At 48.6% G+C, this 15924-nt stretch overlaps 1 protein-coding gene across 2 annotated transcripts in view; it reads right to left on the minus strand.

Annotated features, from left to right (window-relative positions):
* CNR2 (cannabinoid receptor 2) overlaps positions 1-15924 on the minus strand; it is an 86288-nt gene that overhangs the window by 36817 nt on the left and 33547 nt on the right. Inside the window, exon 1 of one of the 2 annotated variants that reach the window (XM_025360263.1) lies at positions 7069-7198. The exons of the other annotated variant lie outside the window; for it this stretch is intronic. The gene's annotated coding sequence lies outside the window, so the exon portion shown is untranslated. Of the gene's footprint in view, positions 1-7068; positions 7199-15924 lie in introns of those variants that run through there. 2 annotated transcript variants of the gene reach the window in all.

A 15924-nucleotide genomic window follows, 5' to 3' on the forward strand; every position in this document is an offset into this window, starting at 1 on the left:
CCTTTCCTCCCTTTCCTTCCTTCCTTCCTTCCTTCCTTCCTTCCTTCCTTCATGCAGTTTTGCCATGTTGCCCACGTTGGTCTTGAACTTCTGAGCTCAAGTGATCCAGTTTGAGCTTCAGCACTTCCCAAAGTGCTGGGATTATAGGCGTGAGCCACCGCACCCAGCCAGTTTATACTTTCTAAAAGTAATTTTCTGTTTGCTATATGATGAGATAAAATAGGTCTCATCGAGCTGGGAGGGGTGGTATGTGCCTATAGCCCCAGCTACTTAGGAGATTGAGATGAGAGGATGGCTTGAGTCTAGGAGGTCAAGGCTTCAGGGAGCCATGATTGCACCACTGCACTCCAGCCTGGGTGACAAAGTGAGACTCTCTGTCAAAAAAAAAAAAAAAAAAAGAAAAGAAAAAATATAGGCTGGGCACGGTGGCTCACGCTTGTAATCCCAGCACTTTGGGAGGCCGAGGCAGGTGGATCATCTGAGGTCGGGAGTTCAAGACCAGCCTGACCAACATGGAGAAACCCCGTCTCTACTAAAAATACAAAATTAGCCGGGGTGGTGGCACATGCCTGTAATCCCAGCTACTCGGGAGGCTGAGGCAGGAGAATCGCTTGAACCCGGGAGGCGGAGGTTGCGGTGAGCCGAGATTGCGCCATCGCACTCCAGCCTAGGCAAAAAGAGTGAAACTCTGTCTCAAAAAAAAAAAAAAAAGAAAAGAAAAAATATGTCTCAGGGCCCTATTTGCATGCCTCTCTGTATATGCCTTGCAGGTGTAGCTCTCTTTTATGCCCAGTACAGGAAAAGATAGAATACATCTTATTCTCTCTTCTTACCAACCTTTGAAATGTTGTGAAGTACTAGGATTTCTCTAATATGCCATATAAGAAAGTTGATCAGATAAATGTAATTTATGAATCTTGAAGCAAGCCGAGCATGGCGACTCACTCCTGTAATCCCAGCACTTTAGGAGGACGAGGTGGGCAGATCACCTGAGGTCAGGAGTTCAGGACCAGCCTGGCCAACATGATGAAACCCTATCTCCACTAAAAATACGAAAAAATTAGCCAGGTGTGTGGCATGCACCTGTAATCCCAGCTACATGGGGGTCTGAGGCAGGAGAATCTCTTGAACCTAGGAGGCAGAGGTTGGGAAGTAGAGGTTGCAGTGAGCTGAGATCGCGCTACCACGCTCCAGCCTGGTGATAGAGGGAGACCTTGTCTCAAAAAAAAAAAAGAGAGAAAAAAGAATCTTGAAGCAAATCTGCAGAGGAGTTAACACCGTCATTTCCTCATATTTTGTCTTCTCTTCTTTTCTTTTTTTTTTTTTTTGAAATGGAGTCTTGCTCTGTTGCCCAGGCTGAAGTGCAGGGTGTGATCTCAGCTCACTGCAACCTCTGCTGCCCAGGTTCAAGCAATTCTCCGTCCTCAGCCTCCCAAGTAGCTGGGATTACAGGCATTGCCACTACACCTGGCTAATTTTTGTATTTTTTTAGTAGAGATGGGGTTTCACCATGTTGGCCAGGCTGCTCTCAAACTCCTGGCCTCAAGTGATCCGCTTACCTCAGTCTCCCAAAGTGCTGAGATTACAGGCGTGAGTTACCATACCCAGCTTCCTTGTATTTTTGACATCAGTTTCTTATGCTGTCTTTAATCATTGGCTCAGTAAGTGTATAAATTAAATGATATCAGATTAAGAGCAAAAACGATGTAAAGCCATGTATCAGCCAAAGCTGTGGCTGAATGACTGATTGCCTGGTTGTGAGTCATGAGATAGTTTGTTCTATCACCACTAACTATCGCTGCTTTTTTTTTTTTTGAGATGGAGTCTTCCTCTGTTACCAGGCTGCAGTAGCACTATCTCAGCTCACTGCAACCTCTGGCTCCCTGATTCAAGCAATTCTCCTGCCTCAGCCTCCTGAGTATCCGGGATGACAGTCATGTGCCACCACGCCCAGCTAATTTTTGTATTTTTAGTAGAGATGGGGTTTCACCATGTTGGCCAGCATGGTCTTGATATCCTGACCTCACGATTTGCCCGCCTGGGCCTCCCGAAGTGCTGGGATTACAGGCATGAACCATCATGCCTGGCCAATTATCCCTTTTTAAATATTTATTTGGAGATAGGGATCTTGCTCTGTCACCCAGGCTAGAGTGCATTAGCACAATCTCAGCTCACTGCAGCCTTGAATTCCTGGGCTCAAGCGATGCCTGGCTATAACTGCCAGATTTGATTCTTCCACTTATCCTAGGAAGATCTCACGTTGAGAAAAATATCTTTTAAACATTACAATAATTATTCACTAATTTTTTTTAAAAATGGAAACAGGCATTAAGACCTTCTAATGATGTGAACCTTCTGGAACATCTCCTTGCCTGGTGGGAAAAACTGGTAGAAAGTAGTGGGAAGACAGACTTGGGTTTGACTCCTGTCTCTACCTGTTGTGTCTAAGCCTTGGTGGCCTCATCTGTCAAATGGGCCCATTGGAAGGGAGGGAGGGCTACAGAAGGTCGGTGAAGCAGCCTCTGGCTCCTCCCTTGCTCTCAGTGGGCTCTATTCCCCAGCTCCCAGCTCCATCAGAGTCTCCAGGACCCAAACAGACCCAGGGGGAGACACAGAGGACAAACTCAATGAATTTGGATGGAGGCAACACCGTGAATGCAGCTGTGGCTCTCAAAGAGGAACTTAGGGGTGGCCTCAACCTCTAGGGAGGCAAGGGAGCTGCTGAAAGATGGGTGGGGTGGTGGGGGTAGGGGAGTGGGAAAAGCTGTCTTTGACTCACTGTATGAGCAGAAGATCAGAGACCTCCTCTCTGGGCAGTGGGAGCACGTGGGGGAGGGGAGGAAAAGCCGTGAAGCTCACGGGACACCGAACCACGAAGTCACCTCTGCTCACGGGCTCACCCACATCCTCCCCGACTGGATGGGGCCCCAGCAGCCTTCACTCCCTCGCCTGCTGGGGAATCCTTTCCTCCCTGCTCGGCCCTGTCTCCACTATGCAGTTCCTCCCCCATGCAGTTCCTCCCCCATTAATCTGCCCTTGTCTGTCATTGTCTCTCCCTGGCATTTGAGGTCTTTGCTGCATGGAGTGAGGACTGAGTACATCCTTTCTCTCCCCAGGAGATGGAGGGAAAAGGGAACAGTTTTACACTGTTCTGCGTTCTGCTGGAAGAAGGCTGAGACCTGATCTTACTCTTCTGGTGGTCCCTGCAGCGTAGCTGGAGGCTGAGAGCCTTGGCCATGCGTGGGTTCCCACTATGCCCTCTCCCAAGACTTCAGCGTCCTCGTTTATCGCTTGGGGAGAGAAAGAGAAGTGTCTTTATAGGACCGAGGTGAGGATTACATAAGATAATGCCTAAGCACAGGCAGGGAAGCTCTGTCAGAAATCATCCTGAAAACAGGAAGTCACCTGGGCCAAGGGCTAGAGCCTCAGGGTCTTGGCACAGCGTGGACACCTCGCAGGACTGGATTGGACTGCTCAGTTTGGGGTGGGGAGAGAGAAGCCAGCCATATTCATATGATATCCCCCTAGTTTCCTCCCCAGCACAGGTTCTCAGGTTGTCCACCTGATGGCATCTGAAACACAGCCCGGCAAGCGACACAGTAAAGACAACCCTGGTGATGATTCCCCGAGCCAGCACTGCATCTCTGTACCTAGAAGCATTTCCACTCCCGTTCTCCTATTTGATTCCCACCACAATATGGCTCGGTTCTGGATCCAGACTGACCTGGACTTGAGTCTCAGCTTTGCCATTACCACCAGTTGTGGGACCATGGACAAGTCTCTCTCTTTCTTTTTTTTCTTTTTTTTTTTTGAGACAGGAACTTGCTCAATTGCCCAGGCAATAATAGCTCACTGCAGCCTCAATCTCCCAGGCTTAAACAATCCTTCCACCTCAGCCTCCTGAGTAGCTGGGACCACAGGCATGTGCCACCACGCCTGGCTAATTTTTTTTTTTTTTGTAAAGAGAGGGTCTCACTGTGTTTCCTAGACTGGTCTTGAACTGCTGAGCTCAAGCTATCCTCCTGCCTGGGCCTCCCAAAGTGCCAAGATTACAGGTGTGAGCCACCATGCCCGGCGCCTTGGACAAGTCTTAAGCTTGTGTGAACTTCAGTTTCTCACCTTGCAAATGTGGTTAGTGATAGCAGCCCCCTCCTAGGCTGTGGTGAGGACTGAATGAGGAACGGTCACAGAGCTCAAATGTGTAATAAATTCTTCATCAATGTTCGCTTAAGAAAAAAACAAGAGTGGATCACCTGAGGTCGGGAGTTCGAGACCAGCCTGGCCAACATGCAAAAACCCCATCTCTACTAAAAATACAAAATTAGCTGGGCATGATGGTACGTGCCTGTAATCCCAGCTACTTGGGAGGCTGAGGCAGGAGAATTGCTTGAACCCAGGAGGCAGAGGTTGTGGTGAGCCGAGATCGTGCCATTACACTCCAGCCTGGGCAACAAGAGCAAAACACTGTCTCAAAAAAAAAAAAAAAAAAAAGAAAGAAAGAAGAAAAAGAAAATAAAGAAACAAACAAACAAAACAAGAGCCCCTTTGAGGCAGGTTGGGAATGCTATGATAGTGTCATTTTTAGAGTTGAAGAAACTGAGGTTCAGAAAGGTGATGTGACTTGCGCCAGGTCGCCTGAGTAATTGATGAGGGAGACTTGGGTTTCCATGTGATTCCACGTGACTGATAGCACACGCTCTGAACCCACAGCGCAGGACTCTGCTCACACTGGCTCTGCTATTCCTTGGCTATGTGACACTGAGCAAGTCAACACTGCTGCTGAGTCTTGCTTTTTCTTATCTGTAAGATAGGGCTGCCTGTCTCTTTTCAGAGTGCCCTTTGTGTCTCACGGCTTGGGGACTTTTTTCAGCGGTGAGAATAGGAAGCAGAAGCTATTTGAAGACAACCCGTCTTCCTGTCTTTTCCTGAGAACCTGAGTGCAGTGAGAAGGTTAGGCCACGTGGGTGGCAGGTGGGGAGAGAAGAGTGTCCATCTGCCATCCACAGCCAAGGGGAGAGGAGAGATTGTCCTTGGCTGGGAGGGGGCCAGAGGTCATGGGCACCTGGACTCTGCTTTCTGGAGAGATGGTGGGACCTCTTGGGAAAGTCACTGGGTGATCCTGGATATCAAAATGAGACACAGTGGTTTCAGGTCTTACAAAGAATCTGGACTCCAGCATGCCAGGGAAGTGGGCAAGGCTGGACTTCAGACAGTCAAGCCCATTTGGGCAATGGGCATTCATCGTAGGAGGACCCAGGAGCCTCTGTCACGCTTACGTTCTGTGTGTCCTCTGGGTCAATGTGCATGGCTGGGGGTGGGAGTGAGGGAAGCTCAGTGCACTTGGACATTTCATTTCCTCCTAGCCCAACAGGATGAGGCTCAGAGTCCTGTTGAATGTTATTTAATCTGAATAAAGGAAAGACCATTTTATGCACACCTGAGGGCGTGCAGTAAGAGTGACTGGTACTGTAAAATGAGGAGGGAAGCGATGGGGCTGGCACTGGAGGGCTCTGCTTGACTGAGCCAGGCTGCCATTTTCCTGTCTTCACTGCCTTAGCCTGGCCTTAGCGGGCCAAAGGGTAAAGAATACGCTTCACCTGCCCAGGGCAGGTGAGGGGGTCTTTCTGGTAAGCCACAAGGTGGTTAAAGAGCTGGGGCCACGATTATTGGGACTCCACCTCCTGAGGTCTCCCTGAACTTCTCTCCAGCCACCGTCCTGGCTTTCATGCTGCCAACGTGTCTACTTGTCACTCATTCGAGGGAAAAGCAGCCAGGCCTCATTTTATCCTCATCTCAAATCCATAGCAAGAGCAGAGGGGGTGAAGATCAAACTCTCCACCACAGCCATTCCTGAGCCCTGTGCCGCTGCCCTCCCTGTGCTCGCATCAGACAGTTGACCCTGGCAACAAGCCTGTGAGTGACTGTCTCAGGCCCGTATTTCTCAGAAGAGGAAGCTGAGTGGTAGAGAAATGAGTGATTTGCCTGAGGCCATTGAGCTTCCAGTGGCAGAGCTGGGATTCAGACCTGGACGCTGACCCCAGGGCACACTGGAAAATATTGCTCTTCCCTCTGCTGAGTAGAACTTACTCCAGAACAGACCCCTGGCCTGCTGAGTCCAGTGTGCCCCTAACACTACCTTGTGGTCTCCCCATCTATAAAATGAGCGCACGGGACTCACCTGGTCATCTCAAAGGCCTCTGCCAGCCCTTGTCCTTTCCTGGCCCCCATCTACTGCTACAGTCCACACCTTGTAAGGCAGGATAGCCTGGTGGCTGAAGGGTGGGCCTCGAAGCCAGACTGCCTAGGCTCAAGCCAATACTCTCATTCAATGCCCGCGTGATTTCAGGTGAGTCACCTAGCCTCTACCTATCAAGTGGGCCATAGTGATAGCGCCTACTGCATACAGCTGTTGTGAGGATTAAATAAATCAAACCACTAAAGGCTCTCAGGGCAGCGCCTGGCACACAGTAAGGCCATCTGTGTGTATGTGTAATTCTTGTCTCTCTAATGAAATGAAAGCCAAAGTCCTGATTCTTGGTCCTAGGGGGAGGATGCCAGCCCTGAGCATTCCTGCGAATGGTCCTCCACAACCCCAGGTGTCCTGAAATGACATCTATCCCCTGCCCCAGACAGGCCCACCTGGCTTCTTGTGTCCCTGGAGGGAAGGGATAAGGTAAGAATACAGGTTTTGGCCAGGCGCAGTGGCTCACACCTGTAATCCCAGCATTTTGGGAGGCCAAGGTGGGCGGATCACCTGAAGTTGGGAGTTCCAGACCAGCCTGGCCAATATGGTAAAACCCTGTCTCTACTAAAAATACAAAAATTAGCCGGGCGTGATAGTGCACACCTGTAATCCCAGCTCCACGGGAGGCTGAGGCAGGAGAATCGCTTGAACCTGGGAGGCAGAGGTTGCGGTGAGCTGAGATCGCGCCACTATACTTTAGCCTGGTCAACAGAGCAAAACTCTGTCTCAAAAACAAACAAACAAACAAACAAAAAACAAAAAAGCATACAGGTTTTGTGGAATGAGGAAGAAGCCTAAAATAAACAACAAAAAAAGCTACTTACGGTTGTGTTGTGGGTGACTGGGCACCGGGAGCTGCCGGGGGCTGAGGAGTCCCAATTGTTTTCTGTCCTCTCCCAGGACCTGGCCCTGGGTGCCACTCAGAGCACCTGTTGAGTGCCACCCCCAAGCCAGCTTTCTCTTGCTTTTGTACTTTCTCACAGATGAGTGAGTGTGAGGAGGTCTGGCCTTCCGTGCCTGTTACCACTTCCCCTCCAGGTCCCTGGTGCCACAATGCTCTTGGCCCTGCGGTTGAGTCCTCTCTCACAACGAACTCTGGCCAGGGTGAGGCATGGGCCTAGACCCTGGAGTCAAAGGACTTGGGTTCTAATCCAGCCTCATTAAGATGTTGATTCACTTAACCTCCCTAAAGGCAAGTTTCTTTATCTGTAAAATGAGGATAATGCACCAGCATTACAATAGATCACCTAAAAGGACATGCCATTCCAATACCTCTTCACCACTAGGCCAGAGCTTTGACATGCAAATGCATACAGGTAGATTAACATAATGGGTGATGGGTCCTGGTGTGGGGCAATAGGGAGTGGTGGGGACTGTGGGTAATAAGGGGAACACAGGATCCGAGTGGAAAAGCCTGGCTGGAACTGAGAGATACCTGACCCTCTCCCCTGGTCCAGCTGAGAAGTATCTGCCCCACACCCCAGACCCTGATCTGGGCCAGTGGAGAGGGGCAGGTACCTCTTAGTTCCAGCCAACCTTTTCTCCTTGGGAGTACAGGCAAACTGTCAGATGTTCCAAGCATTTGGAAGTTGTGCTGTATTTTCCAAGAGATACTGGAAATTTTGACTTATGTGATAACTTCCTCTGTGTGTGTGTGTGTGTGTTTTGTTTGTTTGTTTGTTTGTTTTTTGAGACAAGTCTTGCTCTGTTGCCCAGGCTGGAGTACAATGGCGCAATCTCAGCTCACTGCAACCTCCGCCTCCGGGGTTCAAGCAATTCTCCTGCCTCAGCCTTCCAAGTAGCTGGGACTACAGGTGCGCGCAACCACCTCCAGCTAATTTTTGTAGTTTTAGTAGAGTTGGGGTTTTGCCATGTTGGCCAGGCTAGTCTTGAACTCCTGACCTCAAGTGATCCGCCCACCTTGGCCTCCCAAAGTGCTAGGATTACAGGTGTGAGTCACCACGGCCAGTCGCTTCCTGATTATTTTATTTTATTTTTTTGAGGCAGGGTCTCTCTCTGTTGCCCAGGCTGCAGTACAGCAGCATGATCATAGTTCACTGCAGCCTCAACTTCCTGGGTTCCAGTGATCCTCCCACCTCAGCCTTCCAAGTAGCTGGCAGTACAGGCATGTGCCACCATACCCAGCTATTTGTTTAAAATTGTTTGTATAGATGGGGGTCTCACTATGTTGCCTAGGCTGGTTTTGAACTCCTGGGCTCAAGCAATCCTCCCGCCTCAGTCTCCAAAAGTGTTGGGATTACAGGCATGAGCCACCGTGCTCAGCCAGTTGCCAATTTTAGAATGTCAAGCCCAAAGTCACACCTTTAAAAAATGATATGTGAGTCAAACAAAACATTATCTTCAGTTTATATTTATTAGGGAGTGTGTCCCTAATGTCCAGTCCTGGGCTGGACATAAATACTCAGGTATGGAATCTGATACAGTTCCAGTGTCCTCATATCCACTATCAGATAAAATATGTAATGAGATGCCATTATATTCTGATTATGGCAAAGTTTTTGCCCTTGTAAACTCATGGCCTATGATTATCTCATCAGATTCTCTCACTAACTGCTCCCCACACCCCAGACCCTGATCTGGGCCAATGAAGAAAGATTTTGCCCCTGAGGTAGAGTTGCAAGATTCTTTAAGTAAAAAATAAACACAACAATAGTTGAGACATTCAGGCACTAAAAATTACTTGTTGCTTATCTGTGATTAGAATACTTATCTGGGCGTGGTGGCTCATGTCTGTTATCCCAGCACTTTGGGAGGCAGAGGCAGATGGACTGCCTGAGCTCAGGAGTTCAAGACCACCTTGGGCAACATGGTGAAACCTCGTCTCTACTAAAATACAAAAAATTAGCTGGGTGTGGTGGTGCGCAGTTGTAGTCCCAGCTACTCGGGAGGCTGAGGCACGAGAATTGCTTCAGCCACAGAGGTGGAGGTTACAGTGAGCGAGATCGCCTTACTGTACTCCAGCTTGGGCTCCAGAGTGAGACTCTGTCTCAAAAAAAAAAAAAAAAAAAGAATGTAACCAGGCATTCTCTGTCTTATCTGGCAACACCACCCAGAGGGGATACTTGGCAATATCTGGAGACATTTTTGGTCGTCACAATCTGGCGGAGGAATTCTACTGACACCTGCTAGGTAGAGGCCAGGAATGCTGCTAACCATTCTGCAATGCACAGGACAGCCCTACAGCAAGGAAATATCCAGCTCAAAATGCTAACACGCAAACCCTGGTCTGGACTTAGTGCTGGCTCCTTCAGCGCAAAGCCATTGTTGGGAAGGGCCTTTAATTTGATCATTAGTCCCTTTGGGAAATGGAACAGTAACAGCCTCCAGCCCTTGCATTTCTCCCAAGAGCAAGACATTAGTGGTGAGGAATGGGACAGAGAGCCCCAGGTGCCAAGAAAGAGGAAAAGAAGACCAGAAGGAGCTGGGGAGTGGGGGCCGCCTGCAGCCTACATCAGACTCCTATCTGGGCTGGAATTGGAGACCCAGGGGTGAGCTGGAAGAGAGCTAGCAGATACTTCCACCATCCTGAATCCTAGACCTCTGGCCTTGAGAAAGCCCCACATGGGGAAGAAGAGTGAGGCTGTCCCTAAACGCCTGGTCCTCCATTGCAGCCCGAAGCATGTAATTGGAGGTCGAAGGCATGAATGAGTGAAGGAATGAAGGAAGAAGGAAGAAAGAAAAGAAGTTACTGAAAGTTCAAGTGGAAGGAACATTAGGAAGCTGAGTTATTGTGTGGTCTCTGCCATTGCCTGGCTCAGCAACAAGCTACTTCCTGTATCTGTTCTCAATTTCTCCATTCCTGAAATGAGGAAGTTGGAGATAACAGGTGCCCCTGAAACGCCTGAGTGCATCGAAGTCACCCATAGGGCCTGTTAAAACACAGATTGGGGCCAGGCGAGGTGGCTCATGCCAGTAATCCCAGCATTTTGGGAGGCTGAGACGGGAGGAGGTCTTGCCGGAGCTCAGGAGTTTGAGCCTACAGTGAGCTCTGATCATGCTACTGCACTCCAGGCTGGGTGACAGAGAGAGAACCTTGACTCTTTTTTTTTTTTTTTTTTTTTGAGACGGAGTCTCGCTCTGTCACCCAGGCTGGAGTACAGTGGCCGGATCTCAGCTCACTGCAAGCTCTGTCTCCCAGGTTTATGCCATTCTCCTGCCTCAGCCTCCCGAGTAGCTGGGACTACAGGCGCCCGCCACCTCACCCGGCTAGTTTTTTTGTATTTTTAGTAGAGACGGGGTTTCACCGTGTTAGCCAGGATGGTCTCGATCTCCTGACCTCGTGATCCGCCCGTCTCGGCCTCCCAAAGTGCTGGGATTACAGGCTTGAGCCACCGCGCCCGGCCAGAACCTTGACTCTTAAAAACAAAACCCCAAAACGCAGATTGCTGGGCCCCACTCCTAGAGATTCTGTTTCAGTATTTTGGGGTGGGGCCCAAGAATCTGCATGTCTAACGAATTCCCAGGGGAGGCAGACGCTGTGGGTCCTTGGACTCCCTGTGGGCAGCACTGGACAAGAGGATCAATAAGGAAGCTGCAGGATCTCTAAGTCCCCTGGGCGGGGCTGATAGGCCCACAGAGGAAGTCTGTTTTCTTTTCTCCCTGGGAGGGCCAGGAGCATTTGTAGGTGAGGGTTTAGCAGATGGTTTTCTCGGCTCCTTGGGTAAAGCTGGCCTCAGCAGCCCTTGTACTGTGAGATGCCGCCATCTACAGGATGGATCTACCCCATGCTGGGGCCAAGTGCTGTCATATTGAGGGTCTGATCTGAGGAGGAACATTCCTGAGAGGTATACTTTTCCTGTCAGGCCACAGGGAAGCCTTTGCACTGTCTGAACCAACTTACCCTAAGATGATTCAAAGCCGGGCATGGTGGCTCCCATTTGTAATCCCAGGACTGTGGGAGACCGAGGAGGAAGGGTTGCTTGAGCCCAGGAGTTCGAGACCAGCCCAGGCAATATAGCAAGACCCTGTCTCTACAAAAAATAAAAAATTAGCTGGGCATGGTGATGTATGCCTGTACTCACAGCCACTCAGGAGGCTGAGGCAGGAGGATCATGTGAGCCCAGGAGGTCAAGGCTGCAATGAGCCATGATCTGCACCACTGCACTCTAGCTTGGGTGATGGAGCAAAAAAAAAAAAAAAAAAAGATTATTCAGTTTCCAGTGTACATGTTGGTGCCTGAATTAACTTGGGAAAATAAAATAAAACGTATCTGCAATCATATGGGATAACATATTTTCACCAAAACTGTTGTTATGTTTTGCCTTTTAAACCCTGCTATACAGTATTCCTTTTAAAATATTAATTTTTTAGAATTGTCAAAAATTGTATCCATTTAACATGTACAATGTGATGTTCTGTAATATACATATACATTGTAGAATGGCTAAATTGAACCAATAAGCATATGCATTACCTCATATACTTATTTTTGTGGTGAGAACACTTAAAATCTACTCTCTATCGTTTTCAAGAATATAATCCATTGGGCCAGGTGGGGTGACTCATGCCTGTAATCCCAACACTTTGGGAGGCCAAGGCAGGCAGATTGCTTGAGGTCAGGAGTTCGAGACCAGCCTGGCAAACATAATGAAACCCCATTTCTACTAAAAACTAGAAAAATTAGTCGGGTGTGGTGGTGGGTGCCTATAATCCCAGCTACTCAGGAGGCTGAGGCAGGAGAATCGCTTGAACCTGGGAAGCAGAGGTGGCAGTGAGCCGAGATTGTACCACTGCACTCCAGACTGGGCAACAGAGCAAGACTCTGTCTCAAAAAAAAAAAAAAAACAACAAATCCATCAGACCCAAATTTTGCCCATTTGTCAGGCCTTTTTTCCCCCAATTATGAAAGTAAACAGAAGCAGGCCGGGTGCGGTGGCTCACGCCTGTAATCCCAGCACTCTGGGAGGCCGAGGCAGGCAGATCACTTGAGGTCAGGAGTTCGAGACCAGCCTGGCCAACATGGTGAAACCCCATCTCTAATAAAAGTACAAAAATTAGCCGGGCATGGTGGTGAGCACCTATAATTCCAGGTACTCAAGAGGCTGAGGCACGAGAATCGCTTGAACCCGTGGGGCAGAAGTTGCAGTGAGCCGAGATTGTGCCATTTCACTCCAGCCTGGGCGACAGAGCGAAACTCTGTTTAAAAAAAAAAAAAAAAAAAGAAAAAAAAGAAAAGAAAGAAAGTAAACAGAAGTAACCAACATGTGCCACGTCAAAAAGGAAGCAAAGTAAGGCTTATAACGTGACCATTTTGTAGATCTGTATATACAAGAGTATAACATATTTCACAAGGACACATTTAAAGTTAAGGATACTTGGCCAGGCGCAGTGGCTCAACCTGTAATCCCAGCACTTTGGGAGGCCGAGACGGGTGGATCACGAGGTCAGGAGATCGAGACCATCCTGGCTAACACGGCGAAACCCCGTCTCTACTAAAAAACACAAAAAACTAGCCGGGCGAGGTGGCGGGCGCCTGTAGTCCCAGCTACTCGGGAGGCTGAGGCAGGAGAATGGCGTGAACTCGGGAGGCGGAGCTTGCAGTGAGCTGAGATCCCCACTGCACTCCAGCCTGGGCGACAGAGCGAGACTCCGTCTCAAAAAAAATAAATAAATAAATAAAAAATAAAGTTAAGGATACTTATCCACCCAGAGGTACCCCAGAGGAGAGTTACTTTTGGTGCTGCGGGAAATGGGAGGAAACGGGATTAAAGAAATTCAGTCCAGCCGGGTATTGTGGCTCACGCCTGTAATCCCAGCACTTTGGGAGGCTGAGTTGGGCGGATCACGAGGTCAAGAGATCGAGACCATCCTGGCCAACATGGTGAAACCTTGTCTCTACTAAAACAAAAATTAGCCAGGTGTGGTTGCATGCACCTGTAGTCCCAGCTACTTAGGAGGTGGAGGCAGGAGAATTGGTTGAACCCAGGAGGCAGAGGCTGCAGTGAGCTGAGATCGCGCTACTGCACTCCGGCGTGGCGAGAGAGCAAGACTGTCAAAAAAAAAAAAAAAAAAAATTCAATCAATTGATGAGCCAATTCCACAGGAGGGGCCTTGGACAGAATCCATGATGGTGCGTCATAGACAGCAGGGGGCTTAAAGGCAATAAACCCACCAAAGATCCCCCTGAAAAACTCAACATTTTTATTTCAGACATTTTGGAAAACTTCTTTCTACTTTTTTTTTTTTTTTTTTGAGACGGAGTCTCGCGCTGTGTCACCCAGGCTGGAGTGCAGTGGCGCGATCTCGGCTCACTGCAAGCTCCGCCTCCCAGGTTCACGCCATTCTCCTGCCTCAGCCTCCTGAGTAGCTGGGACTACAGGCGCCTGCCACCTCGCCCGGCTAGTTTTTTGTATTTTTTTAGTAGAGACGGGGTTTCACCGTGTTAGCCAGGATGGTCTCGATCTCCTGACCTCGTGATCCGCCCGTCTCGGCCTCCCAAAGTGCTGGGATTACAGGCTTGAGCCACCGCGCCCGGCCGTAACTTTTCTTAAGATCCAATGGTGGAGGAAAGACCGGATCAGAGACCAAGTTCTAGTTCTGGCACTGCCTCATTCTGCCATGTGGCCTTGAACAAGTGTGAGCCTCAGATTCTTCTCCTACAAAAGCAGAGGATGGGAGAGATCATCCTGCTCTGACTTTCGTGTGGGAATGAATTAGACATAACTCCTGCCCTCAACCTGTTTATAGTCCAGTTGGGAAGGTGAAGCATTGGCTGAACTGGGTCATAACACTTAGCCCCAAGTGGCTGGTTCTGGTGTATAGTCAATACTGAGTGTAATGTTTACTGAATAAATGAAAGGAATATGGTAATACACCTCCTCACTGAACCCTCACTGTATACCAGACACAAAGTTAAACTTTTCACAAATATTTTCTCATTTAACCCTCACAACACTTAGCAGTAAGGATTATATATCTATATTGTGTTACACTTTCAAATATAACATAATATTCACCAGGAAGTAAGAGGAGCTCTAGGTGTTTTGGGTAAGACCAAGTTCACCATCCTTTGTACCCCGGACTCTAATCTTCATATGGTCCTACAGGCCAGGAGGCAAATCTTCTCCCACCTCACTGCAGAATTCCTGTTCTCGGACTCATTTTATTTTTTAAATTTTTATTTATTTATTTATTTATTTGTTTGTTTATTTATTTCAGACGTAGTCTCACTCTGTCACCCAGGCTGGAGTGCAGTGGCACTATTGTGGCTCACTGCAGCCTCCGTCTCCTGGGTTCAAATGATTTTCCTGCCTCAGCCTCCTGAGTAGCTGGGATTATAGGCTGGCATTACACCACACCCAACTAATTTTTGTATTTTTAGTAGAGACGGGGTTTTACCATGTTGGCCAAGCTGGTCTTGAACTCCTGATCTCAGGTGATCCACTGGTCTTGGCCTCCCAAAGGGCTGGGATTACAGTATGAGCCACTGCGCCTGGCCCCCTACTCATTTAATATTTCTCCAAAGCATTTATCATCACATGACACCTACTGTATGTTTCTTTTTCTTCCTTTGTTTTTTCTTTTTTTTTTTTTTTTAGACAGAGTCTCACTTGTCCCCCAGGCTGGAGTGCAGTGGTGTGATCTCAGTTCACTGCAAGCTCTGCCTCCCAGGTTCACGCCTTTCTCCTGCCTCAGCCTCTGGAGTAACCGGGACTATAGGCGCCAGCTGCCACGTCCAGCTAATTTTTTGTATTTTTAGTAGAGACTAATCCCTGAAGGACTCTATTCTAGGCACTGGGGGTATAGCAGGGATGAAAACAGACAAAATCCTTGCCCTTGTTGTGCTTGCTTCTTAGCATTGTCCCATATGAAAAGAGATGTAGTTTTGTAAGATTGGGATGCAAGGCCCATGTGCCGACATACCTGATACCTTATGTATCAATGGCAGACATAACTAATGGATCAAGAACCTTATTCCTGCCCAGCCCAGATTCTGCTCATGATCTTTCTCAACTCAGCACTCCAGGCTGACACTCAGCTGACTGGAGTTGGCACCAAAATAACCCCTGTTGGTCATGTGTGAATAGGTGTTGTCTCTTCAATAAGGGCATGAATCCCAACCCTGCACTGTGCAGTCAGAACCTCTGGGACCACAAGTGGAAGTTCCATAGCTGGAACAGGACTTGGGGTTCCTTCCCACTGGCCCCAGACAATGTTTGCCTTGTTCCTTTCCCCAGCCCCTCTGACCTGTCCTGGGGGCACGAAGAGCACGGAGCTTAGCCAAGGTACAGACTCAAAAGCCTTGAAGGCAGCCTGGTTATGTTGATCCTGGGAGGGCAAGCTGGTTAAGGAATGGGCATAGGCTCTGGAATGGGTAGTTATGGGTTCGAATCATGGGTTCTCCACTCATTCACATGAATTTGGGCAAGTCACTGCACCATTCTGAACCTTAGCTTCCTCACGTGTTAAATATAGGGATGATGCATTTACTTCAAAGGGTTGACCTGAAGATTAGGTGAAATCATCTATATAAGGGACCTGCCTTAGTGTTTGGAGAGCAATAGGCACTCAACAAATGTTGCACGAGTGAACAAATGAGCACCTGAGGGACTGCATGAATTAGTGTTCTGGCAGGAAAGGTAGACACAAAAGCACACCTGGCGGGTTGTATTTTCCAAAGATAACCTGAGAAGACTTTTTTTTTTTTTTTTTTTTTTTTT

Source organism: Theropithecus gelada, chromosome 1 (assembly GCF_003255815.1).
Source record: "Theropithecus gelada isolate Dixy chromosome 1, Tgel_1.0, whole genome shotgun sequence".
Taxonomy (NCBI): Eukaryota; Metazoa; Chordata; class Mammalia; order Primates; family Cercopithecidae; genus Theropithecus; species Theropithecus gelada.